The sequence below is a fragment of the Ahaetulla prasina genome, chromosome 3, assembly GCF_028640845.1.
Source record: "Ahaetulla prasina isolate Xishuangbanna chromosome 3, ASM2864084v1, whole genome shotgun sequence".
Classification (NCBI taxonomy): domain Eukaryota; kingdom Metazoa; phylum Chordata; class Lepidosauria; order Squamata; family Colubridae; genus Ahaetulla; species Ahaetulla prasina.
The window spans coordinates 91,324,200-91,352,046 of NC_080541.1; the positions used below are offsets into that span (position 1 = coordinate 91,324,200).

General features: G+C 41.6%; 1 pseudogene; it reads left to right on the forward strand.

The window, feature by feature from the left end:
- The first annotated feature begins 5,081 nt into the window (after positions 1–5,081).
- Positions 5,082–15,615, forward strand: LOC131194974 (uncharacterized; annotated as a pseudogene).
- Positions 15,616–27,847: the final 12,232 nt, after the last annotated feature.

The following is a 27,847-nucleotide window of genomic DNA, read 5'->3' on the forward strand; positions in this document are numbered from 1 at the left end:
AGTGAAGCGATCTCTGTGGTTTGCCTTCTTTTTTTCATTGCTTCTCTCTCCAAAGATCAATTGTGCTTTAGAAGCTGTTTTTTTATCCCTAAGCAGGGGATAAAAACCAGCAAACTAATGTGCTGAAGCTGACCAGGCTAAGGACGCTAGCCAGATGAATACCTGGTAGGCAATCTTTTTTCCCCCTATTTTCCTCCCCAAAAACTAAGCTTTTTATTATTTATTTATTTATCATATTTGTATACCGCCCTATCTCCCAAGGGACTCAGGGCGGTTTACAGCCAAGTAAAAATATACATAAATACAAGTTAAAACCCCAATTAAAAAACTTATTAAATACGGCCGAATATTAAAACCACAATAGAATAATAAAAACCCCATTAAAACCAAATTTAAAATTTAAAATTCTAGCCCAGTCCTGCGCAGATAAAGAGATGTGTCTTAAGCTCGTGGCGAAAGGTTTGAAGGTCAGGAAGTTGGCGAAGTCCTGGGGGAAGTTCGTTCCAGAGGGTGGGAGCCCCCACAGAAAAGGCCCTTCCCCTGGGCGTCGCCAGCTGGCACTGCCTAGCTGACGGCACCCTGAGGAGTCCCTCCCTGTGAGAGCGTACGGGTCGGTGGGAGGCAATCGGTGGCAGTAGACAGTCCCGTAAGTATCCCGGCCCAATGCCATGGAGCGCTTTAAAGATAATTACCAAAACCTTGAAGCGCACCTGAAAGGCCACAGGTAGCCAGTGCAGTCTGCACAGGAGAGGTGTCACATGGGAGCCATGAGGGGCTCCCTCTATCACCCGCGCAGCCGCACTCTGGACAAACTGGAGCCTCCGGGTGCTCTTCAAGGGGAGCCCCATGTAGAGAGCATTGCAGTAATCCAGACGAGATGTCACAAGGGCATGAGTGACCTTGAATAGGGCATCCCGGTCTAGAAAGGGGCGCAACTGGCGAACCAGGCGAACCTGGTAAAAAGCTCTCCTGGAGACGGCCGTCAAGTGGTCTTCAAAAGACAGCAGTCCATCCAGGAGAACACCCAAGTTGCGCACCCTCTCCATTGGGGCCAATGACTCGCCCCTAACAGTCAGCCGCGGCTGCAGCTGGCTATACCGGGGTGCCGGCATCCACAGCCACTCTGTCTTGGAGGGATTGAGCTTGAGCCTGTTTCTCCCCATCCAGACCCGTAAGCTGCGTCTTATACTTCGAAAAATATGGTATGTATTAAAATTGTCCACAAATATCACCCACTATTTGATCACTTCTGCCATTATGGTTGATGGCAATGTGATAGATTGTGCTTTCCCTTGGTGTTACCTCAGTGGTTGAAGAGATTTTCCGCTGGAATCTAAAACGCTGCTTGTTAGCCCAACAATAGAAAAGGGAATTAGAAAAAGGCTAAAGAAAATAGAAAAAGGCTATTTAAAATAGTGGACATTCTTACTGTAGTTTTCATAAAAAACTAGCCCTTGGCTTATGATTCTAAATAGTTAGGCAGGAAGCTTAAGCCCAAACTATTACAAATGTAGGGCATTATCAGACATAGCTTCAGATCAAAACTGATCCCTTCTCCAGTCTTCCTGAGTAATTTCCATCAGATTCCAGCTTTCTCCTGCTATGACAGGACCTGCTTGTCTAAAATGTTATCATTGTTGCAAGAGGAAGCCATTTCCTGACATTGTAACTTAATTCTAGAAGTTTGATTAGCTTACCATTGTTGGAAGAAATGTCCATCTGAGTTCAGTTCCAAGTGGGGAGAAAGACACTGGAAACATGGAGTTTATTTGGAAAGGTGGTTTAACAGTGGACAGGACCACATGGTTTGAGATCCTGGGCAATCGAGCACATGGATGTGTGTGTGAGAGAGATTTATAACCTCTCTTGGGCTCCACCTTGGAGATTCCTGTTTCTGTGTAAGAAATGTACTCTGATTGGTTGTCAGACTCCTGTCAGGCCATGCTGGGCTAACTTTGTAGGTTGTCTTGAGTCCCAGGCTTGGTTGAATCTTGCTGGGTGATGATATAATAAAGAGGGTTTGGGGCAATTCCTATTATGGCTGAGTGCTAACTCTACCTTTGTTGGATCTTGGGGAAGGGTATTTGCTTATGAATAGACCTAGCAATCTCTTTATCCCTTGAGTGCTGACATCTGCTGTGGGCTATTGAGGAGGGTAGGGGCTATTAAGAGTGAGTCTGCTTCCTACCTTAAAAAATATGTTTCTCCATTTCTCATCCAGGAAAATATAATATTCTGCCTTTTTAATATTTCCTAGAATATTTCATTCTTCTAGGAGGTAGGTGGGTGCTAAGTTTCTTACATCATACTATATAGGTAAATAATAGTCCCTTAAATTATGCTTAAGTATATTTTGGTATATTCTTTCCCCATATGGGTATTGTCTCAGTATCTTCAGCAATGATCATCTTAGCTGGAGAATTGTGGAAAATGAAATCTGCATCTTTGGGTAGCACCTAAGTACAGATAATCCTTTCATTGTATTAAGAACACTCATTTAATACAGAAATGTGCTTGGTAGAGGACAAAGTTCTATCATAATATTTAAGACAATGCTGTAGAACAAGCATGAAAGACATTTCTAGCTTATGGATTTGGCTCCAGTTGGAGGAAGAGTGCTTACAATGGATCACAAGGAATGTTTGAATCACAGTTCAGTGTAAGAGAATACCAGTGTGTTAAATTCCCAATCCAACATTGGGAGATTAGGTTTAAAGATGCTGATTGTGCTCAGTTTAAGCCTTCCAAGAGTGGTAAGGAGGGGAGAGAGCTCAAACCTTTCAGGAGTGATATGACAGAGGCTCACACACCAATGAAGCCTCCCAGCTCGCAGTGAGGAAAACCTGCGACACTCCTGTGTAGGTTCTGCGAAGAACAGGTTCTGCAAAGCACCCAAATTTTTGTCTCATGACTATGAGGGGGCAATGCAATGGTTAGAATTTCAATAGGATATCATACAGTATGTCCCTTCGTTCAACACTGTCATAATTTCAAACAGTTAGTGAAAGAATGGTTGCAAGTCAAGGACTATATTTACAGATTTTTTAAAACACTGATAGCACAAGCACAACTCCTGAAAAAGTGGATTTTATAGACTGGGCCTTCATTTGGAAGTGAATCCCCAGTTCAACTGGGGAGAAAGGTATTTTCTATATGGATGTTGTTTCCCTCTTCTTTCAACTGACTAACTTTTTAAAGATTTAAGTAGACATACCCCAAATGTTATCTTTCTTTCTACCATGAGATCTATCTGCTTCATCAATGGTGTTAACTGAACAAAATTATCATATTTTTGTTATATTCCAAAATCTTTAGATTCTGATGCCAAGAGAGCATAAACATTTTATTGTAAATACTGCAAATAAAACCATATATCCCCTTTTCCTTGTAATAAAACCTACACAGATGTATGGAAACTGTTTCAGCATTTTTTGGCATCTGAAACTTTAAGGTAAGATGTTCTCTCAATTTATGTCTCTAATCATGTGACAAGGGAACAAAGAACTGCCAAAAATAGTTTTTTTTTAAAAAAACTATTTCAGTGTAAGATTTTGGACAGGGTTTATCCTTTCAGAATATTTATTTAAGTTTAGTTATGTGCAAAGTTTTTAGTGGGTGCTGGATTTTCTTAGTGAGAAAAGCCAGCATAACTCAAGAAACTTTTCAGAGCACAGGTTAACCAGTGAAGAATTATCTCCATTTTTTTCCCCAGACAAGTGAAAAGGGAAGGCTTTCCAGAGAATCAACAGATCATAAAGGGCATTAGAGTAAAATAAGCAATCAGAGGTTAGATATTATTTTTTCCCTTTCTTGATAGCATTCCTGTTTCACAGTAAGTGTTTGAAGGGCAACCCATACTTTCAAGGTTATTTACATTTGGAATTAAAAACCCAAAGCACTTCAGGTAGTTCAAGAGCTACTATTAAACTTCACTGTGGTTTAAACACTGAACCTAACATGTTCAGAAATGTTTTTAACCAGAAAGTAAACTCCTGTGAATTTAAATAATGGATCTATCTACAGATACAAACACATGCTCAAAACAGGCAGATGTATGATAGATGGGGGGAGAGAAAGAGACATCTGGGCTATTCTCTCCACTATTGCCCAACTAAGGTGGGTTGGTAAAGGAATATGAGAAACAAACAGACAGGTATCAAGCAATAGGCCTTAGAGTCATCTTTGGTCAAGCAAATAAAAAGCCTTGTCAGCTGGAACAGATAAGCAGCTGCCTCCGGTGGACCATATACCCCCTACCACCCAGAAATATGCTGAGCTCAGATAACCACATCCTGCTGCCGTTGCAGATATTATGCTTTGCCATAACTGTAAACTTGTCTGTGTGACCCCCTGCCGTTGCAGATATTATGCTTTGCCATAACTGTAAACTTGTCTGTGTGACCCCCTGATATAATATCAGTTCCCCATTTCTGTTATTCTTGGAACTATACCCATATATGGAATGTAACATGCTGAGATAACATATTTGCTGCTTGCACGTAGCTATAAGGTATATAAAGCCTGGCTGGAAATCCCCTAATTTGTTCAGACTTACAGCCTTGTTCTGTACTTGAACCTGCGCATATATAATAAACCCTTCCTTCCCAGAGGAGCTGGCTTGTGTCTTGTCATTTCTACAACAGCTTCATGGCGACCGCGGCAGGACACTAAGCGAGACGACATCTCGTTGAGGGCAGCCCGACCCCTCGGGCCCACCCAGGGGTCACTCCTGAACATTCTCCAGGCGCCACGGGGGTCCTTCCTCTGGGAGACGGCAGTGACACCTCGGCGGGATCGACGGTGCTGACGGCTAGTCCAAGAACTCTTGCGGGAAGGAACGGTGGTCTGAACCGAATCCTGGCCAGGACGTGTGTGTGAAGACGCCGCAGGCGAGTATAGATAAACTGTTTGTGTACCTGTCTCAGTTGAAGACAGAAGAGGGGGCCCGATCAACCCCCTGGACTCGGGACGGTTGTCCTAAAGAAGTCCGGTTAGGCTGTGTGGGAGGTTAAGCCAGTGCAGTTCCCGTTTAGTGACCGTTGGAACATCCGGCGCTACGGGTCATTGGCAGTGTTGTTAGGATGGGTGGAGGTAGTAGCACGCCAAGCACCCCCTTGGCTTGCATGCTGAAAGGGTTTGAGAACTATTACAACAAAACACAGTACAAGGTTCCCTACCCCCCGGTGACCAGAGAACGCCTGAAATACCTGTGCCAAAAACAGTGGCCACACCTGGGAACGGGCTGGCCAACCGAGGGCTCGTTTAAGTGCCAGACTATCAGTGACCTATGGAACCTGATAGTGGCAAATGAGGAAAAATACCCAAACCAGTTCCCATACATTGACCAGTGGTCTAATGCAGTGGATGAACAGGCCGATGACCTATTGCAGTGTCAGGCTGAGATGGTCCGGTTATGTGTAGCCCGCCCGCGGGGAAAAGGGAAAGGAAAAAGGTTGGATGTAGTCACTAAGCGAGTGAAGGATGTGAAAGTATCTGAAACAAAAGTATCAGACACCAAAAAGCAGATATTGGTCCAGGAGGAGGAAACTATCCTGAGACCCCCGCCATATGCACCCCCGCCGCACCCGGGAGCGCCACCCCCACCTCAGCCACAGGCAGGGGATGGAGATGACCAGGCCGAGGGAGCCGAGGGGGGTGAGCCAGTGGTTCGCCCAAAAGCGAAAAAGCAGTCAAAGAGGGGAAGACCACCAAAGTCAGAGAGGGTGGAAGAGGACCCGGAAGTGGAAAGCGAGGAAGAAGGAGCCGCGGCTACAGCAGTAGGGGTAACAACCAGGGCGGCAGCCGCCAAGGCAGAGGCGGCAGCCGCTGCAGACCAGGATGAGTTTGTGGCACCGTTAAGGCAAATGGATCAGCAAGTAGTGAATCCCCAGGGAGTAGTTGAGTACCGACCGTGCTTTCAGTACGTTCCGTTCTCGACTACTGACCTTCTGAATTGGAAACAGCATTATGGGCCATTGTCCAGTAAGCCAACGGAAATGGCAGATCTGTTCCAAACCATCATACAAACGCACAACCCCAATTGGCAGGATGTGCAGCAGTTGTTGAATGCCTTATTGACACCTGAGGAAAGGGAAAAGTGGAAAGCAGCGGTTAGGGCGTGTATGAGGGAACGGTTCCCAAACATGGCGGATGTGGGACCAGAACTGGCGGTTCGGGCCCCTGATCGTGATCCAGGATGGGATCCAAAAGAAGCAAATCAAATGACGCAGTTGAGAGAATATCAAAACTTGACAGTAGAAGCGTTGAGAAGGGCAGGGAAGCCTCCGGTCAACATGTCTAAGCCGTCCTTGATCATGCAGAAAGCGGACGAGAGCCCAGAAGGCTTTCTGCAAAGGCTGATCGAGGCATATGAGCTGTATACACAGGTTGACCCGAGGCAACCGGAAAATGTGCGCATGTTAAATGAGAGGTTTATAGCGCAGAGCTATGACGACATTAGGAAGAAGTTACAGAAACTAGAGGGAGCTCTAGGGAAAAATACTACAGAGTTGTTGGAAGTGGCTAGGAAAGTGTATGTGAATAGAGACAAGGTGGAAAAGAAAGAAAGGGATGCTCGTATGCACAAGAAAACGGAACTGTTAGCGGTGGCTTTGCAAGGAGGACGGACCCTGGGTCTGAACCAATGTGCGCATTGTGGAGCAGAAGGGCATTGGCAAAGAGAATGCCCACGACGGTTATTGCCAAGTCGCAGAATGAGAGGATACAGGCCTGGGTTTAGGCAAACCGGAAGAGGTAGAGGTGAGATGGGAAGAGGAGGTTATGTCCCAGTACCACCACCCCGATCCCCTCCGAGGGGAAGAGGATTTGGTAGCCGAGGAGTCAGGGGCTCAAGAGGTAGAGCGTATGGAAGTACGGAGGCTGTGGAAGAGATTGGTCTAGTTGGAACGGGATGGTCGGACTGACGGGGACCAGGCTTGGAGCAGGCCCCGCCTGAGCCATTGGTTACTATGAATATTGGGGGCCAACAGACAACCTTCCTAGTAGACACCGGTGCGGGGAGATCCGTAGTGAATAATCTGATCACTGCACCAGGGATACACCAAATAAGGGTACAAGGAGTGTCGGGCCAAGTGGTGGAAAGGCAGATAAGGGATCAAACCTCCAACATGAGTTCCTCTACATACCTGAATGCCCTATCCCGTTACTGGGCAGGGATATACTTAACAAATTGGGGGCCACCATATCCTTCAATGAGGGAAAACAAAGTATCACTGTCAGCCATGATCCTGACTCCGTATGGAGGCTAATGGTGGCACAGGTTGTAGAGGACAGGAAATGGGAGGAGTTTGACGTGCCAGAGCTGTGGGCTGAAGATAACCCTCCTGGGTTTGCCGCTCACCATCCGCCAGTGATCGTGGAAGTGAAACCATACGCCACACCGGTACACATTAGGCAAAGGCCGTGTTCGCGCGAAGCACTCACCGCCATTTACGAAATTATCCAGAAGTTCCTATTCCTTGGTCCCTATTCAGTCACCCTGGAACACCCCGATCTTACCCATAAGGAAACCGGATGGGGTCTCCTTTAGGCCGGTACAGGATCTTAGGATTATTAACGACGTCACAGTGACGATCCATCCGGCTGTCCCGAACTCATACACCTTACTAAGCCTGATCCCGCCTAAAGCCAAATGGTTTTCGGTCATAGATCTAAAGGATGCGTTTTTCACGATCCCAATACACCCCGTGAGCCAGCCGTTGTTCGCATTTGAATGGGAAAACCCGACCACGGGAACTAAACTACAATACACCTGGACACGTCTACCCCAAGGGTTCAAGAACTCACCCACCCTGTTCGGAACGGCTCTAGGAAGGGATTTACAATATTATGTACCTAGACAAAAGGGAGACACAGTGTTACAATACGTGGACGATGTGCTGGTTACTGGGCAGACTGAGGACTTATGCTGGGAGAACACCAAAGCCTTGTTTGTCCTCTTGGTAGAGTGTGGATATAGGGCATCGAGGAACAAGGCCCAGTTAGTGAAGCAACGGGTGAGGTATTTGGGTTACGACATTGAACAAGGAAAAAGGTCGTTAGGCCCTGAACGGAAGGAGGCAGTGTTGGCTATAGCAGAACCCACGACAAGGAGACAGTTGCGAGGTTTTCTAGGGCTAGCAGGCTTTTGTAGAATCTGGATCCCCAATTTCGCGTTATTGGCAGCGCCCCTCTATGCTTCTACAAAGGGGGGCAACACCGATGAGTTTGTCTGGACCGAGGAACAAAGTAGAGCATTCAAGGAAATAAAAAGGGAATTGACTAGGGCTCCAGCGTTGGCTCTGCCAAACCTGGAAAAACCCTTTAACCTATATGTGGATACAAAACAAAACATAGCCTTAGGTGTTTTGACTCAGCAGTTAGGGGCGTGGCAACGGCCGATTGCGTATCTGTCAAAGCAGCTTGACGGAGTGGCGAAAGGGTGGCCCCATTGTTTGAAAGTCTTAGCAGCCATAGCTGAACTGTTGCAGGATTGTAATAAATTGACGTTTTCATGCCCCATTAACGTACACACCCCACACGCGGTCCAATCGGTGTTGGATAACAAAGGACATCTGTGGATCAGTAACCAGAGGCTGGTAAAGTACCAGGCCATGATGATTGAAAATCCACACGTCAGACTTCATGTGTCCACGCGTCTCAACCCCGCAACTTTGTTACCAATTGAGACAACCCTGGAACATGACTGTCTGCATGTGTTGGATAATGTATATTCCACCAGACCAGACCTATCAGACATCCCCTTACCAAACGCAAAGTATAACTGGTACACTGACGGGTCCAGTTACATGCATGAGGGCAAAAGAGTAGCAGGATATGCAATAGTTGATGACAGTAGAGTAATAGAAAGTGGACCGCTGGGAAGTAAGAGGAGTGCACAGGTTGCTGAACTATGGGCTCTGATACGAGCTCTGAACAGGGCAGAGGACGAAACGTTGAACGTGTGGACAGATAGCAAGTATGCCTTTTTGACGTTGCACGCCCATGGGGCAGTGTATAAAGAAAGAGGGTTTAGGGATTCGGCAGGCAAATTCATTCAACATGGACACCTGATTCAGTATCTCATTGATGCAGTGAAGAAACCTAAGAGAGTGTCAGTGATGCATTGCAAGGGACATCAACGTGGTGATGATAGGGTAGCCCTTGGAAATAGAGCAGCTGATCTGGAGGCGCGGGCTGCGGCCCTTAGGGATGATGTCACCCCAGACCTGTCCATTCTTTTTTTTTTTATTGAAAGAGTTTTAAAAAAACAAAAACATTTTTCCCCCTTTTCCCCTCCTCCCAAAAACAAAACAAAACACCCTCCCTCCCCACCCCCGGCTTCCCGGTCAATCACAAGGTAAAGTTATACATAAACCAAACATAGAATAAAATTTTCCTTCCAATCCAAATAACCACATCCAAAGCTTTTGCCTCCCAACCCCTCCCCATTACATAAAATAACTTTCTAATTATTCAAAGGCAATCTGATATTTCTTAATCTGATATCTGTTTTGTAGATAATCAATCCATTTTTCCATTCAATTAAATATCTTTCCTGTATTGTCTTTAAAAACGCTGAGATTTTAGCCATCTCAGCCAAATTAATAACTTTCAATATCCATTCTTCTATTGTAGGTATCTCTTCTTCTTCCAGTATTGTCCAATCAACAGTCTTGCTGCTGTTATTAAGTTCAAAATCAATTTAGTCTCAATCCCTGTACAATCCGTTATAATTCCCAAAAGGAAAAATTGTGGCAGGAACTTTATCTTCTTCTTCAGTACATTTTGAATAATCCACCAAATTCTTATCCAAAAGACCTTAATTTTCTTGCAAGTCCACCAAATATGAAAATATGTAGCATCATCACAATCACACCTCCAACATTTCGCTTGGATATTAGGATACATACATGATAATTTTTGGGATCTAAGTGCCATCTATAAAACATCTTATAAAAATTTTCCTTAAATTCTGTGCTTGTGTAAACTTAACATTTCTAACCCAAATTTTCTCCCATGTTTCCAACATTATTGGTTCCTGAATATTCTGTGCCCATTTTATCATACAATCTTTACCAAATCCTTTTCCGAATCTATTTCAAGCAACACATTATACAATCTCTTTATATGCTCCTGGGTCTGATTTCTAATTTGCTTTATTAAATTTTCCTCCCTTTGCATTATACCAATTTTTTGATCTTCTTTCCATCTAGCACTTATTTGCCCATATTGAAACCAAGTATAATTCCTCCCTTCTTCATTTAATACCTGTAATGATTTTAATTGCAATCTACCTCCTTCAGCATACAAAAGTTCTTTATATGTAATCATTTCCTGTTTCTGTTCTATATTTATATTCTCTATTGCATGTCTAGGGCTCGCCCATATAGGAATCTTGTAATCTAATTTATAGGAATATTTTTTCCAGACCAAAAGAGCACTTCTCAACACATGATTCTTAAAAGCCCTATCCACTTTTTCCCATAAAATAAGTACGCATGCCATCCATATAACAAGTCATAACCTTCTATATTCAAAATTCTTTCCTCTGTTAAGTTAAACCAGTCACTTATTACTGAAAGGGTTACTGCTTCATAATATAGTTTAAAGTTAGGCATTCTTAAACCACCTCTTTCCCGTGTATCCTGTATTATTTTCATTTTAACCTCGCTTTTACCCTGCCATATAAATTTATTAATCCCACTCTGCCAATCTTCCAAATTTTTATCCTTTTAATTATAGGTATCATCTGGAACAGAAACAAAATCTAGGTAACACATTCATTTTAATAGCATAATCTTTCCCAATAGGGATAACTGCAATTTCTTCCAGCCACTCATATCATTCTGAACTTTTTGCCATAGCAAGTCATAATTATTCTTATAAAGTTTCTTGTTCGATGAGCTAATATAGACCCCTAAATATTTAACCTTTTTTACTACCTCAAATCCTGTCATTTCCTCTAGTTTTTGTTTCTGTTGTATAGACATATTTTTAATTATCACTTTTGTTTTATTCTGATTTATTTTAAATCCTGATACCTTTCCATATTTATCAATTACTTCCAACAAAAATCTACTTGAATTTATAGGATTCGTTAACGTAACCACTACATCATCTGCAAAAGCTCTAACTTTGTACTCATATTGTCTAATCTTAATTCTCTATTTTCATTAATTTCGATTTTATCTAATAATGGTTCCAGAGTCAAAACAAACAATAATGGTGATAAGGGACATCCCTGTCTTGTTCCTTTCGCAATCTTAATAACTTCTGTCAAACTACCATTTACTATAATCTGTGCTGTTTGCTCTCCATAAATCGCTTTAATTATTCTAATAAAACAGTCTCCAAATTGCATTTTCTCTATTAATTTAAATAAAAAATCCCAATGCAATCGATCAAAGGCTTTCTGCATCCAAAAAATAAGTGCCGCTGAAGTATTCTTCTTTCCAAATATTCCAATATATTAATAATCTGTCTAACATTATTCCTCATCTGCCTCCCTTTTATAAAACCAGATTGATCAGTATGAATTCTTTGTTGTAAAACTAACATTAATCTATTTGCTATTATTTTTACAAAATCTTATAATCATTATTTAAAAGTGAAATCGGCCTATAGTTACCAGGTTTAGAGCAGTCTTGCTCCTCTTTGGTATCAGTGAAATAAAAGATGTTTTCCATGACGGGGGTATTCCCACTCCTAATTGTATCTGATTAAATAATTCTTTAAGTGGGCCTAATATTTCATCCTCTGTTTTTTTATAATAAGTTGCTGTAAGACCATCTGTACCAGGGGTTTTCCCCATTTTAATTGTTTAATTGCCTCCACTATTTCTCCAGTAGCTATCGGCCGTTCAGCTCCTCCTCTGTTCTAATGTTAGAATATTCACCTTATAATCTTTCAAATAATCATAAATGTCCCTATCCAATATTTTGTCTTTTGTATATAGTGCAGTATAAAATTTGAGAATGCCTTTTAATTTTATCCTGTTGGTATATCTCTTTACCTTTATATTCTATTTTTGTATGACACGTGCTTTCTGTTTCTTCCTTAAATTATATGCCAACCATCTCCCAGGTTTATTTGCATTACAAAAGGTATTATGTTTAGCATATTGTATATTCATACACCTGGTCTGCCATTAACATATTAAATTGACTCTGTAATATTTTTATAGCCTCTTTAAGTTTATGATCTTGTGGGTTTTGAATTAATAACTGTTGCTTCCTTTGAATTTCTTCTTCCAAATATCTACGCTGCCTTTGTTTATTATTCCTTTGCCTGTTGTCCAAGTAAATCAATATCCTCTAATAAACGCTTTGCTCGCTTCCCACACAGTTCCTATAGGTGTCCCTTTGTACATATTAAAATCAAAAATTCTTTTAACTGTTTCTTACAATAAGTTACATTATCCTCATATCTAAACAGATTTTCATTCAACCTCCATGTTCTACCACCTTTTTCCCTTGTAATAATTCCATCCATACTGGGCTATGGTCAGTTAAACACCTCGGAAATATCTTCGCTTTTCTTCACCCTAGAAAGCAAGTCATTAGAAATTAAAATAAAATCAATGCGTGAAAAGATTGATGCCTATCAGAAAAAAGTAAAATCTCTCTCATCTGGATTCCGTAACCTCCATATATCTCTAAACTCAAAGTCTTCCATCATTTCAAAAAGGATTTTGGTAATTTTGCATGTATAGGTATCTTCTTGGAGGAGGTTCTCTTATCCTTCTTGTATCAATTACTCCATTCCAGTCTCCTAATAAAATAAACGAACTATAATCCCAGAGGGTCAACCTCTCATGTAACATTTTGTAAAACTTTTCTTGTTGCTGATTAGGTGCATAAATACCTATCAACAAAGTCTTTTTTGCATCTATCACCAGTTCAATAGCAATAAATCTTCCTTGAATATCTGCCTCAATTAGCTTAGCTGGTATATCCTTCCTGATATATACAACAATTCCATGCTTCTTTTCCAAAGTTGATGCAACAAAATGGTTACCCAATTTTGAATTAATTAAATATTTTTGGTCTGATAATTTTATATGTGTCTCTTGCAAACAAATCACATCATTTTTAAATTGTTTCAAGTAGTGAAATATTTTCCTTCTTTTCTGAGCTGAATTCAAGCCATTAACATTCCATGACAAGATTCTATTTGCCATTATTGGCCTCCTGAAGCTTTGAAGCAGACAACGGAAGCTCCTCCTCCGGTATCTTCCGTCTAGCTCCTCCCACAGCTTCCATAATGGGATCCTGACTTTTACTTTGAGACTGTTGCTCTTCTTACGCTTAAGGGCTCCTCTTGTCACCCTTTGCTGTTGTGGTTCCTCTAATACTGGCAGCAATAAAGGCTCTTGGGGCACCACGCCTTCTTGAGTCTCTTGAAGTTTTTCTATCACTTCTATTTCGACTTTCAAAACTGTAGAAAGAAAACTTTGCCTTTAAAACAGTGTCAATTCTATATCTCCTTCCTTGATAGAATAGTGTCAGTCCAACTGGCACCTCCCATCTGAATTGAATCTGATGTTTTTAAGTTCTTGTGTAAAAAGCAAATTCCTTCCTGTCTCTTAACATCTTTGAAGGAATCTCTTCAACACCTTCAACTCCTGTTCTCCAATTTTAAAGTTGTCTGATATGAAACTTGCAGAATTTGATTTCTCATAGTCCTTTTCACAAAATAAACCACAATGTCCCGAGGGAGCTTTCTCTGTCTTGCAATCCAAGAATTAACTCTATATATTTTATCAATTTGGTAAGCTACCTCTTGGGGTCCGCTTCAATAAATTCAGCCAATGCTTCTGATATAATTTTTCTTAAGTCTTCCACGCTCTTCTCGCATACCACGAATTCTAAGAGCTCCTTCCATAAGTTTATATTGTAATATCACAACCTGATCTTCATTTTGATCCACTTTTTTCTGAACACCTTTCATTTCGTCTTCTAAATGCTTATTTGACTGAGAGATCTGTTGCATTTCCACTTCCAATCCTTCAATTTTTTTACTCAGTCCTTGAACTGCCATAAGAATATCTTCTCTTATTTTTGCATTAAAATTCTCCATCATCTCTTTTTGCCTATCTTCAGAAAGTTTTAATTGTTCTTTCAATATTTCCTCAAGACTTGGTTCAGATCCCCTTCTTCCAGAAGGCTTTAAAGGTTTAGCTGCCATTCTGTCTTCAAAAGAATCAAGAATTCAAACTTAATAACTCTCCTTCCCTCCTTTCAGTATAAAAAAACTCCGTTTGTAACAATCCACAAGTAACGCTGCTTCATCGTACTAAAAAATTTTACTTTCACTTTTAGACGCCATTTTAAAAGTCAATTAATCAAAGACAAAGAAAGGTTTCAAGTTTCAAAAAGGGAGTCGGTACTTGCCGTGCTGATTCTGCATCAAAGATCGAACACTTGTGAAATTCCCATCTGCTTGGAATATCAATCAATTTAATAAGTCCTCTAGAGCAGAAGCGACATTCCTCTCCTTTTCCCTGATAAAAACAGGGGCGTGCTGAAGTTGGAAGGAGTGGAATTCGGTGGGGTCATAAATCCAGGAAAATTCGCTCTTGAGAGCAAACCCCCTGTCAGACCTGCCACTCTTCCACAATTCTGATAACCTCTTTCACCCAGAGATTATGCTAAGCTCAGTGAACAGTGATTTATTTTCTGTTTCACTGACTTTTACAATCTTCTAACACGGAGTGCTCTGTTAGAGCACCCAGCAGGAGGGTGACGTCACTGGAGCCTCCTAGACCTGTCCATTCTTATAGCCCAGGATTTAAGTGTTATCCCACCCACTATTAAGCCCTCATACTCCCAGGCGGAATGTGCAAAGGCAGTAAACGACCTGAAAGCTGACCTCAAGGACGGCTGGTATACCCTAGGTGATGGCAGAATATATCTGCCAGCCTCAGCGGCCTGGCCTCTAGTACAAATGTCTCATGAAACTACCCATATGGGAAAGACCGCTCTTGAGACTGCGCTAGGCAGAGACTATTATATTGATGGGTTGGCTGGCATTGTAGCAAGGGTGACAGCTCAATGTGAAGTATGTGCTAAAGTAAATCCTAGACAAGGTCCTATAATCCCTCCGGGAACGATTCCCCAGTCGTACTTCCCCATGGATTCCATCATGATAGACTTCACCGATATGCCTAGATGTGGCTTATACAAAGCTATGTTAGTAATGGTGGATATGTATACTGGTTGGCCAGAAGCGTTCCCGACAAAATCAAAACAAGCACGGGAGGTGGCCCGCCTGTTGTTAAAAGAGGTGATACCCCGGTTTGGCAACCCGTCCTTTATCTCTTCGGATAATGGGCCTGAGTGTGTACATCACATAAACCAGGCCTTAGCCCAAGCTGTGGGGATAAAGTGGCGATTCCATAGTGCCTATCACCCGCAGGGAGGCGCTACAGTAGAAAGAATGAATAGAACCCTGAAAGAGAAAATAACTAAAATATGTGCTGAAACACACTTGAAATGGCCAGACGCCTTGCCCTTAGCACTGTATGCAGTCAGGAGTGCGCCCAGAAGACAACATAAATTGTCACCTTTTGAGTTGATGTATGGTCGGCCGCCGGTGTTGCTGAGAAGAAACTGAGCTGGGTGGCCAGATTTGGGACATAAGGGGGGTGTTTGGACCATGGAAATGGTACAGGAACTAAATAAACAGGTGACAAAACTAAGGAGCTATGTGTTGGAACAATCCCCACCCAGGATCATCACTCAATGTCACTCATTCCAACCTGGAGACAGGGTGTGGGTGAAGCATTGGAAAAAGGAACAGTTGGAAGGGAGATGGAAAGGGCCATATGTTGTAATCATGTCATCCCCTCTTGCTGTTAAGATTGCTGAATCGAAATCATGCATACATTGGACTAGAGTTAAGAAAGCAGCAGACCAACAATGGATGGTACAACCTGGTGGACACCCATATAATCTGAGACCGAGGCCGATCCGCAAGTAACAATTCATCCCCAAATCTCCCTGCAAATGCTTTATGCCCATTTAGCGATTACTATTGTAGTGCTTGGACTGTTTGTGTGTCTTGTGTACGTGTTAAAATACGGAAGGGGACACCTCAGGACCCTGAGACGCCATCTCACTGCCGCTGCTCTGCAGAACTCTTACCGGCAATAGAGTTCCCTACGCACAGTAGTGAAGACCCCTGACAGGTCACTCCGGACGCTGACCTTCTACTCACGGGAGAAGATTGGACCTCAAGACCTATGTGTTGGTTCTGCCCTTGTCTTTGTGGATGTTGTTGCTGTTCGCATTGTATTGATTGTGTATTGTGTACCGGGTGTACTCTAGAGTGCGATATCAAGGTCATAGAGGATGTGTTGGGGCACTACCTGGTGGTGGGAGATACCACCTATTATACTCTTAAACTGTGCCCAACTGTTAGAACGGCAAGTATACAGCGTGCTGAGAACAGGGATGAAGGTAGAGATCAACAGATTGCTACTATTGTTTATGGTTATAGCGCTAGCCGAAAACAATAATGTCTGTGTCCGTAACATGGGACAATGGAGCCCCCCTGAGGACAGACCCAGAATCACCCAGTCCTATGCCATTGGCATCGGTGATTGTGGGGGACCTCCACCTCTGACCTTCACTCCTGAGTGCTGGACAGGGACGTTACCGCACCCGTGCCAGCACCCACGAGTGTTTGACAAAATTGCAACGGAAGCCTGTCGTGTGCGACGGCCGATAAACCCTGAGGCCTGTCGGTATGTGGGATACGTGCTCAGAAGAGGGATGTGCCTGACAGCGCAGTATAAAGGAATAGTACCAGTAACACTTGATTGTGGCCCACCCTTGTTCTGGGGCTGGGATCGCATTACGATGGTGACCCAACTGAAAACGGGTTGGGATGGGACCTGTATTATACGAAGCGATCCGCATATACGTGGTCACACCACGGATGCAGCCCCCAAGAGACGGCCCAGACCTCCAAAACAAAAACGGCATAAAAGAGACCTAGAGGACCTAGAAAACCTAGGGCCCTGTACGGAATGTATGACTCAGCAGGGGGAAGTATCATACTGGCGTAGAGTCCCTAGAGACGATCAAAGAACTATTGGAGATGCCAGTTGACAGGATTAAAAATAAATAGAGTTAATAAATAGATTTAAAAGAACTAGAGTTTTTAATTATCTTTTTGATTGAAACATTTTAAAAAATAGAATAATAATCCAAGAAGAAAGTATTTTTTTTAAAAAAAAATGAATAGAAGGATAAAATATCAGTAGATAAAGAAGGACCTTATATGGGTCATTAAAGAATTTGGTATTTTCGTCATTCATTGATTGAATTATTTAGAATATGGCATACAATGTCAGGGAAGTCTACAAATGCTAGACCCAATGTAGTCCTGATAGCCTAGATTGCTAGTTCATTCTGTTTGGTGCTTGTGCACCGATCCTAGGTGCACCTTGGGAGGTAAGCTAAATTTACACCAATTAACTAGTAGCACTTGTGTTGCTAGCTCTTCTGGGCTCCTCCATTGGTCTTGTCTCACCTTGTGTCATGATGCCTTGCATCAGACTAGGTCCATTGTTGGCTTCTACTCTCCTTACACACAAATAACAATAACAATAGCAATAAAAATAACAATAACAATAACAACAACAGAGTTGGAAGGGACCTTGGAGGCCTTCTAGTCCAACTCCCTGCCCAGGCAGGAAACCCTACACCATCTCAGATAGATGGTTATCCAACATTTTCTTAAAAATTTCCAGTGTTGGAGCATTCACAACTTCTGCAGGCAAGTCGTTCCACTTATTAATTGTTCTAACTGCCCGGAAATGTCGCCTTAGTTCTAAGTTGCTTCCTTCCTTGATCAATTTCCACCCATTGCTTCTTGTTCTACCCTCAGGTGCTTTGGAGAACAGCCCGACTCCCTCTTCTTTGTGGCAACCCCTGAGATATTGGAACACTGCTATCATGTCTCCCCTAGTTCTTCTTTTTATTAAACTAGACATACCCAGTTCCTGCAACTGTTCTTCATATGTTCTAGCCTCCAGTCCCCTAATCATCTTTGTTGCTCTTCTCTGCACTCTTTCTAGAGTCTCAGCATCCTTTTTACATCGCAGCGACCAAAACTGAATGCAGTATTCCAATTGTGGCCTTACCAAGGCATTATAAAGTGGCACTAACACTTCACGTGATCTTGATTCTATCCCTCTATTTAATCAGCCCAGAACTGTGTTGGCTTTTTTAGCAGCTGCTGCACACTGCTGGCTCATATCTAAATGGTTGTCCACTAGGACTCCAAGATCCCTCTCACAGGTACTACTATTGAGCAAGGTACCACATATACGGTACCTGTGCATTTTTTTTTTGCCTAAATGTAGAACCTTAATTTTTTCACTGTTGAATTTCATTTTGTTAGATAGCGCCCAATGTTCAAGTCTGTCAAGATCCTTCTGTAACTTGAGCCTATCTTCTGGAGTGTTGCTATTCCTCCCAGCTTGGTGTCATCTTCAAATTTGATGAGTTCCCCCTCTATCCCCTTGTCCAAGTCATTGATAGGGCCGCGGTGTGGCTCAGGCTGTAAGAAGCCTGTTATTAAAACACAACTGCTTGCAATTACTGCAAGCTCGAGTCCCACCAGGCCCAAGGTTGACTCAGCCTTCCATCCTTTATAAGGTAGGTAAAATGAGGACCCAGATTGTTGGGGGGGGGCAATAAGTTGACTTTGTATATAAATATACAAATAGGATGAGACTATTGCCTTACACAATGTAAGCTGCCCTGAGTCTTCGGAGAAGGGCGGGATATAAATGTAAAAAAAAATAAAAAAATTGATGAAGATGTTGAAGAGCACTGGGCCTAAAACAGAGCCTTGGGATACTCCACTGCATGCTTCCCTCCATGTGGATGTAGTTCCATCGAGGACTACACGTTGAGTGCGGTTGGTCAGCCAGTTACAGATCCATCTGGTGGTGGTGCTGTCTAACCCACATTTTTCTACTTTATCTAGTAGTAGGTTGTAACTAGGTTTTCCCCACTGAAGTGGTACCTATTTATCTACTCACAATATTGCATGCTTTCAAACTGCTGTGTGGGCAAGAAATAGAGAATGAGTGATGGGAGTTTACCCTATCTTGCAGAACCAGGCTTGAACTGCTGGAGTGCAGACCAGTAATAGGTTTCACTTACCTTCGCTACTGGTTCGGAACTGTGAGCATGCAGGCAGCACTTCTGCGCATGCACAGAGCATCCATGGTGATGTCTGGGTGGGTGGGCAGAGCCTCCCACTGCTACCTGTTTGCCTGAACTGGGGCAAACCAGTAGAAACCCACCAATGGTACAGACCATTTCTGGCCAGCATCAATAAACCACTGCACCACCAGGTCCCCTAACTAATTAATTGATTGTATAGAACTGAGTATGTTGTATTACTGTTAAAAAAAATCTAGAAATATCTATAAAAATGTGAACAAAAAGTTAATATCACTACCATTATTCTAAGGATAAACGCAATTGCACAAAAAAGGGAAAAAAATAAGAAAAGTAAAAAAGAAAAATCAGTTAGAACATTAATAGAAAATTACTTGATTTCATATTCCATTCATTTTCTTCAACTGTTCATTACGATCAACATGTTTAAATGCATTTAAATGCTTTCTGATTACAGACCTTATGTTAATTGTTTTCCTCTTAAAAACAAATTGTTTGCCTAAGACAAAATGTTGAAGTTTCCCTTCTTGTGTGATGTACTGTATGATATATAGGGAAGCCATTCTTTCTTAAACTCTTACATGAATATATGCCGTTCATTTTGCTATTACTATGTATTTTCTAGGTTTGGTTTTCCAGTCTGATATTGTCAACCTTTTGACATAGGCTAAACTTGAACACCAAATTCATGAATACTTTTATGAAAGGATTATAGTAACAGAATTTTATGACCCTGAAAATGCATCCCCCTTTCCTGCTTTCACCTAAAGAGAACTAGATAAAGGTAAAGGTTCCCCTCGCACATACGTGCTAGCCGTTGCCGACTCTAAGGGGCGGTGCTCATCTCCGTTTCAAAGCCGAAGAGCCAGTGCTGTCCGAAGATGTCTCCGTGGTCATGTGGCCGGCATGACTCAACGCCAAAGGCGCACGGAACGCTGTTACCTTCCCACCAAAGGTGGTCCCTATTTTTTCTACTTGCATTTTTACGTGCTTTCGAAACTGCTGGTTGGCAGAAGCTGGGACAAATAACAAGAGCTCACCCCGTTACACAGCAACACTAGGGATTCGAACCGCTGAGCTGCCGACCTTTCAATCGACAAGCTCAACGTCCTAGCCCCTGAGCCACCATGAGTTCATGGTTGGCATCACCATTTTAGGACTGAGTCAAGGCTTTCAATTTCCTGTAAAGTAACAAAGTACTGGCCAATTTTAGATAATGGAAGTCCCTTGCTTTTATCTTCATCCTCCATTATTATTATATCTCAATTGGGTCCCATTTAATTTTGACATCCTGCTGAAGCTGATCTGCCCTTAAAGAGAACTAGTAAGGTTTAAATCTGAGATGTTTCTTCCAATTACTTTCCTGATTTGGATTCAGATTTCTCTGACCATTTCCCTGGCTGTGGCTCTTTATTCTCTTCCTCAGAGCTCATAACATATATTATCAGCAAAGTTTTCCTTTTTCAATGTTAATATATACCTAGTCATTTAACTTGGCTTTATTTTATCTTCTGCTGCTATATTCAAATAGCCCCAGTATAGCGCTTTTGTTGATACATTTCATATAAAAATAAAATTTCACATTAAAAATAATTTCAAGACAGAAAACTAGTGAGAGAATGTTAAAACAGACATAGCTATATATTACCAGCTAGGAAACTAGCAAGCTAAAGATAGATAGATAGATTATTTTCTAACTCTTTTTGTAATAGTCCATTATCATTCCTAATTGCAAGGTGGACTAAAGATAAGTGCTATATCTCAAAAGACTGAAGGTCACTATTATTTATTATACCTTTAAAATGTTAAAAAAAATCATTAAGTTGTTAGAAATATTGCCAGAACTTCTCTTCCTAAGCAGTTCATGGTTGGCATCACCATTTTAGGACTGAGTCAAGGCTTTCAATTTCCTGTAAAGTAACAAAGTACTGGCCAATTTTAGATAATGGAAGTCCCTTGCTTTTATCTTCATCCTCCATTATTATTATATCTCAATTGGGTCCCATTTAATTTTGACATCCTGCTGAAGCTGATCTGGATCTTATCCTCTGGATACACATAATTGCTGTGTGTGGTCAATTGCAAAGATTTTTAGCCAAGTGCTTTCTGGTGAACTTTCTCCCTCTAGAATAGAAAATGTCTAGTTGAACAGAACCTGCAGAACAGAGCTCTTAGCTTAGGTATTTGCTGTTTTCAAAGCAAAGACTGTTTTTTGTTACAAACGGCAAATGCAAGCATGGATGCCTGCAATAAATGCATGCAATTGCTATAGCATTAGTTGCTGACTTGTATGTTTGAATGAGCCCTCAGACTCAAATCCCTGATAAAACTTAAATGTACTGCCTCGTTTCCTGCAAATGCAATGAATTCAAATCATACATTTCCAGCTAGGAGGTAAAAGAGGACACACTTGGGTGTGAATGAACTATGTGTCCTTTGCCCTAGGCTTTCAGAATAACTGTGCAATTCTTACTATAGGCACATGAACCTCAGCTACTGTAAGAGATTTGCAAAAAGACATGCAGCCGTGATATCAAAGCACAACACTGAGGCACACCAGGACTTTCTAACTACTGATGCTAAGCACGTAACTCCAGGATTTCTCAGATTGTCTCTTTGATATGTAGCACTTGTTTATTATGCAAAAATAATATTGATGCCACAAAATATTCAGGAGGAATAATTTCAGGCCCTCCCCAGAAAAGGACTGAAGTGGTGAGAAAACCACCTCCTTAAAAGACAAATTGGTGCTTTTCATTAGAAATTAGAACAGTAGATGCCGAAAGGCTGCTGTCAGAACGTAGTTCAATTACCCTGGTCTGGTCAAAAGCTTGTTCTGTGATCAGGCATAAGTATTTACTGTACAGATCTTCATACTAACTTGCAGCTCTTCTGGTATTCTGTGAATATTAGGCTGGTGATTATGGGCAGCTCCAGTTTTGCTACTGAATACTCATCATGTCCTTTCCATAAATGGAGAACAGTTGAGTGGCAATAAGGCGTGGTTTACTGACAGATAAAGGCAGGGCGGAGTGAACTTGTAGAAATACATTGGATTTAAAAAAAACCCAAATAGAATCTTTTTCACAAAACCGGCTTACACAATTTGTGAGTCATCAAGCAAAGTTCAACAAAAAAGCCATGACTGACAGCCTATCAGAATCTTAGTAACGATATTTTTAAATAAATAAATAAAATATCTTATGCTACTTTACAAATAAATGTATTACTGCAGTGATTTTGCCTGAGCTTTTGTGGATGAAAGTGTAGTCTACAGAGGAATTATTGAGTCTGTCATTTGCACCTCTATAACTGTCTGGTTTGGTTCTGCAACCCAACAAGAAAGACACAGACTTCAGAGGATAATTAGAACTGCAGAAAAAATAATTGCTACCAACCTGCCTTCCATTGAGGACCCGTATACTGCACGAATCAAGAAGAGGGCCGTGAAAATATTTACAGATCCCTCACATCCTGGACATAAACTGTTTCAACTCCTACCCTCAAAACGACGCTATAGAGCACTGCACACCAGAACAACTAGACACAAGAACAGTTTTTTCCCGAAGGCCATCACTCTGCTAAACAAATAATTCCCTCAACACTGTCAAACTATTTACTGAATCTGCACTACTATTAATCTTCTCATAGTTCCCATCACCAATCTCTTTCCACTTATGACTGTATGACTGTAACTTGTTGCTGGCAATCCTTATGATTTATATTGATATATTGACCATCAATTGTGTTGTAAATGTTGTACCTTGATGAACGTATCTTTTCTTTTATGTACACTGAGAGCATATGCATCAAGACAAATTCCTTGTGTGTCCAATCACACTTGGCCAATAAAAAATTCTATTCTATTCCATTCTATTCTATTCTATTCTATTCTATTCTATTCTATTCTATTCTATTCTATTCTATTCTATTCTAGTCTTAAAACAAACTAAGGCCCGGGAATTTTGTGGAAGAAAAAAGGGGCGACAAATACACGAATGCATTTACAAAATTAATTGTTATGCTTATAATAAACTGTTAAAAACTGGATTCAAAATTAGTTAGTTTTCTTTTCACATCTGTATTCATCCCCTCTGGGTCATGTCTTTTGGGACTGTAAACCTGAAAGCAAGATAGGTGTGTTCTTACAATTCAGTGCACCCTTCTGTGGGCATTTCAAAGTAAAAAAAAAAGTTTAAATGAAAGAATTAATATATGAATGAATGAAAAATGAAAGTATCAGAAGTCCCACACAGTTTGAGTCGGGTAAAGCCAACTGACTACTAAAGACAAATGATATACTTCTACTACTTATCATATAAGGATGCTACAATCCATTATATTAATATACTTTCAGAGATTTGGGAATTTGGTTTAAATCTTAAATTAGAAAATGGAGCATACAAATTCCCATATTATCAAAGGGCATGAATTTAAATTTATAAATTGATAACACATGACTCATGAGGAATTGAAAACAAATCTCAGTATTACATTGGTTCATCTAGCACCATTCAGGTTTTAGCCTTAAATCAGTGCATGTTTGTTGCCTGATTTAAACATTAGAAAGCTTTTATTTGAGAGCAAAGGAAACACCCTATTACAAACATGATCAACATGCATGTTTTGGAATAATTAATTTTGGGTTCTGCTTGATGACCAAAAAAAGTTATGAAAGACAGCCTGAGCCAGTGTGATAAAATGCAGCATAAAGTAGCAAAGTAGAAGGGAACATCTGGCTGCTTTGAATGAATTCAGATTTTCAGTTCTCGGTGGATTACATCCAGTAGTGGGTTTCAATTTTCTTCGCTACCAATTTGCTATTGAGAGCACAAGGATGTGCATGCTCACTTTGTGCGTGCTTGCTTTGTGCGTGCTTGCTTTGTGCATGCTTGCTTTATGTGTGCTCACTTTGCATGTGCTCATTTCACCACCATGCGGAACTTCTGCGCATGAGCAGAGTGTTTTTGATGATGTCTAAGTGGGGGGATGGAGCCTCCCACAACCACTACCAGTTTGCCTGAACTGGGGCGAACCGGTAGCAAGCCATATGTCATAACAATAGCAATAGCACTTAGACTTATGTATAGCTTTACAGTGCTTTACAGCTCTCTCTAAGCGGTTTACAGAGTCAGTATATTTGCCCCCAACAATTTGGGTACTCATTTTACCCACCTTGGAAGGATGGATGGCTGAGTCAACCTTGAGCCTGATGAGATTTGAACTGCCAAATTGCAGGCAGCAGAAGTAACCTGAAGTACTGTACCACTGCACCACCATGGCTCCTTCTTTACCAACTGGAAAAGTGCAGGATGGATGGTCCCACTACTAAATGAATTCAAAGTCCCCAACAAAGGTGCCTAATGTTTCTGTGAATATATGGAGTTTTATGGTGGATGTTCTGTCCTAAGCCCAGTATAACTCAACATTCTTATAAATGACTTAGAAAAGGGGGTAGAAAAAATGTTCATACATATTTGCAGATGACACAAAGCTAAGGGGGATTACAAGCAACTCAACAGACAAGTTTGAGGTTCAAAAGGAACTTGGACAGAATTGAATATTAGATCTTATCCAACAACATGCACTTAAGGGTAGGATAAGAAACAATGCATGGAAGCTTTCCAATGGTGGATCAAGATTCTTAACAAGAACTTTCCAGATCATGAGAGCTATTAAGTCACAGAATGGCCTGCCTCCTAGAGTTATGACTGTTCTGTTACTGGAGGTTTTCAAGCAAAGGTTATACAGCCATTTGTTTGAGATGGCATGAGGGTTCCCTCCCTGGGCAGGATATTGACTTAAAAGACTTCTACTATCCCTTCCAAATCTATGATTCTGAGATGGAAATTGAGTTCCTTCTGGAATGTGAAACTTTATTTTAGACAGAATTTTTACAATGGAGTCCATCTATAAATCAAACAGAAGTGGAGTAATGATACATTATTGCTTGACATCCTTCAAGCTAGAACTGGAACATAGACTTCTGAGGGCAACACATCTTACATATAAACATTCTCATGAGGCATCATGATCAGATGCAGTAAACATCAATCTGTACAAGAGATTTTTGGTTCTTCTCTGTGCTAGCAATCAAATAATACCTTTTTTTTTATTTATTTACATTTATATCCCGCCCTTCTCCGAAGACTCAGGGCGGCTTACAGTGTATAAGGCAATAGTCTCATTCTATTTGTATATTTACAAAGTCAACTTATTGCCCCCCCAACAATCTGGGTCCTCATTTTACCTACCTTATAAAGGATGGAAGGCTGAGTCAACCTTGGGCCGGGCTTGAACCTGCAGTAATTGCAGGCTGCTGTGTTTTAATAACAGGCTCTTACAGCCTGAGCTACCTTTAAATCAGGAGTGAAATGCTACTGATTTGCTCTGGTTTAGAACCAGTAGTGATAAAAACTATTGGTTCAGGCAAAAAAAAAAAAAGCTACTGGTTTGGGAGAACCGGTAGTTAGCTACCAGTTTGGCTGAACTGGCAGTTTAAAAAGCTACCAGTTTGGGTGAACTGGTAGTTAAAAAAAGCTACCGGTTTCTCCAAACCAGTATTTCCGATGATCTGCTGTGCAGTGGGGTTTAGCTTTGCTAGAAAGCAGGAAATCCTGCTTTCTAGCAAAGCTAAATTGTGTGCCACAGCTGATCCCCCCTCGCTGTTCTATTTACCTTTGCAAGCCTCCTTCTGGTGCGCAATGCGCATGCGCAGCCAGAGAACCAGTTGCAAACCAGTTAGGATTTCACCACTACTTTAAATTGATAAAGGTATCATAAATGTCATCATCAGAACAGCTTGAATATTTTCACCTCAATACCTCAGTGTGATGCATTGATCAAATGTTGATCATCTATCCCTGAAGCCAGCTTGTTCTCTCTCTCTAAAAAGTCAAATGTATTGAAAACAATTCAATCAGCAGCTTTAAGAATCATGTTCTCTGTGTGTTTAGTTGCATGTTTAATATAGTTTTTCAACTGGAGCTTGGTTTCACCTCTACTGTATCTTGTATGAAATCTGCCAATTAAAATGCTGGATAAAAGTGATCTTTGTAGTGCTTCTCCGGTTTGGTCAATCCATGTCAATGGGTCTGCCTCTTTATGGAGAAGACATATTTCAGATTATTCTTTGATCAAGCTTTGCCCTTCAACAAGTCCTTATAGAGTCTGAACTAACATTTTTAATTTAAATTTAAGAGAGCTGGATTTAAAGCCTCAAACCATTACAATAGAGGCCAATTTAGAGCCTTTTGCAAAACAAAATGTTTTTTTGCTATCCAAACTCTTCTTCACGGAAAACCTTTCACTGTAGCAACATACTAAGTTTCCCTAGGACTAAAGAAAGAATATGTCCCATTCTCAGGATAATTACGTCCACCTTCAGATAAAGCTAAAAGAAACCCTGTGTTATTTTTATTTATACTAACTGATTGTCTAAGGCAGAGGTATTAAACTCAAGGCCTATGGGCTGGATCCGGCCCACGGGATGCTTAGATCTGGCCTGTGGGGCCATCCTGGAAACAACAACGGACCAGGCCGTGGTATCTCTGCCAGTGAAAATGGAGCTCAGGAGGGCTGCACACACCATTCCGGAGCTCTGTTTTTTCTGGCAGAGGGTGCAGGAGGCTGTCACAGCTGCTCTCTCTGATCTCGCCTTTCTCTGCTGGAGACAATGGATCTCCGCAGACCTGCCTGGTCCATCACATGAGTGATGTTGAGCTGGCTATGCCCACCCTGGCTATATATATATCTGTTGGTTTGTCCGATGTATGTGGTGGGGCAGGCGGTGCATGGGATTTCATATACTCCTTGATTTTCTAACTCAATTTTGTCTTTGGGGTTTCTTAGGATGCTGGATATTTTTTGGTTTGTGCAGAATGCTGTCTTGATGTTATGTTTGTGGAGGATCTTGCTGATTCTGTCTGTGGTGCCTTTTAAACCAACAGAAGAATAAGTGCACGCATTGAAGAACACAAGAACTCAGTCAAAAAAGAGGAACCAACTTCTTCCCTGGTCCAACACTTTAAAGCCACAGGACACGATATTGACTTTAAAAAGACCAGAACTATCGCCAAAACTGAACACTTTAAACACAGAATAATCAGAGAAGCCATCGAGATAGAAAAACGCCCACACAGCATGAACAAACGAGATGATACCTCCCGCCTACCAGCCATTTGGAAACCCGCCCTTATTGACAAACGAGTCCCTAACACGAGGAATGACACCAGACCCACACTCACGAGGTCCACACAGGATGTCACCACCACACATCCACCCAGAAAGCAGACCCAAATCCACACTGATCAGGAAGCACGACCAAGGACCAGAAGTCAGACCGCAGCTGCAACATTAGCCATAACCCCTCCAATCCATACATACAGCAGACAGACACCCACTATGAAGATGTGGCACGACCACAAACACGAAGCCAAACAATAGCAATGCAGCTCACCAGCTCAAATCCCCCTGCAACTCAGACTAATCTGAGCACAACCAAGCCCCCACCAACACAGGACACACCCCCAGCCAATCAGAGCACAAAAAAACCCCATCCAATCAGAGCACAGCCAAGCTCCCAACCAATCAGTTCAAACCCCCACTAGCAGTTAAAAAGGAAGAAACAGCTGCAATCACACATT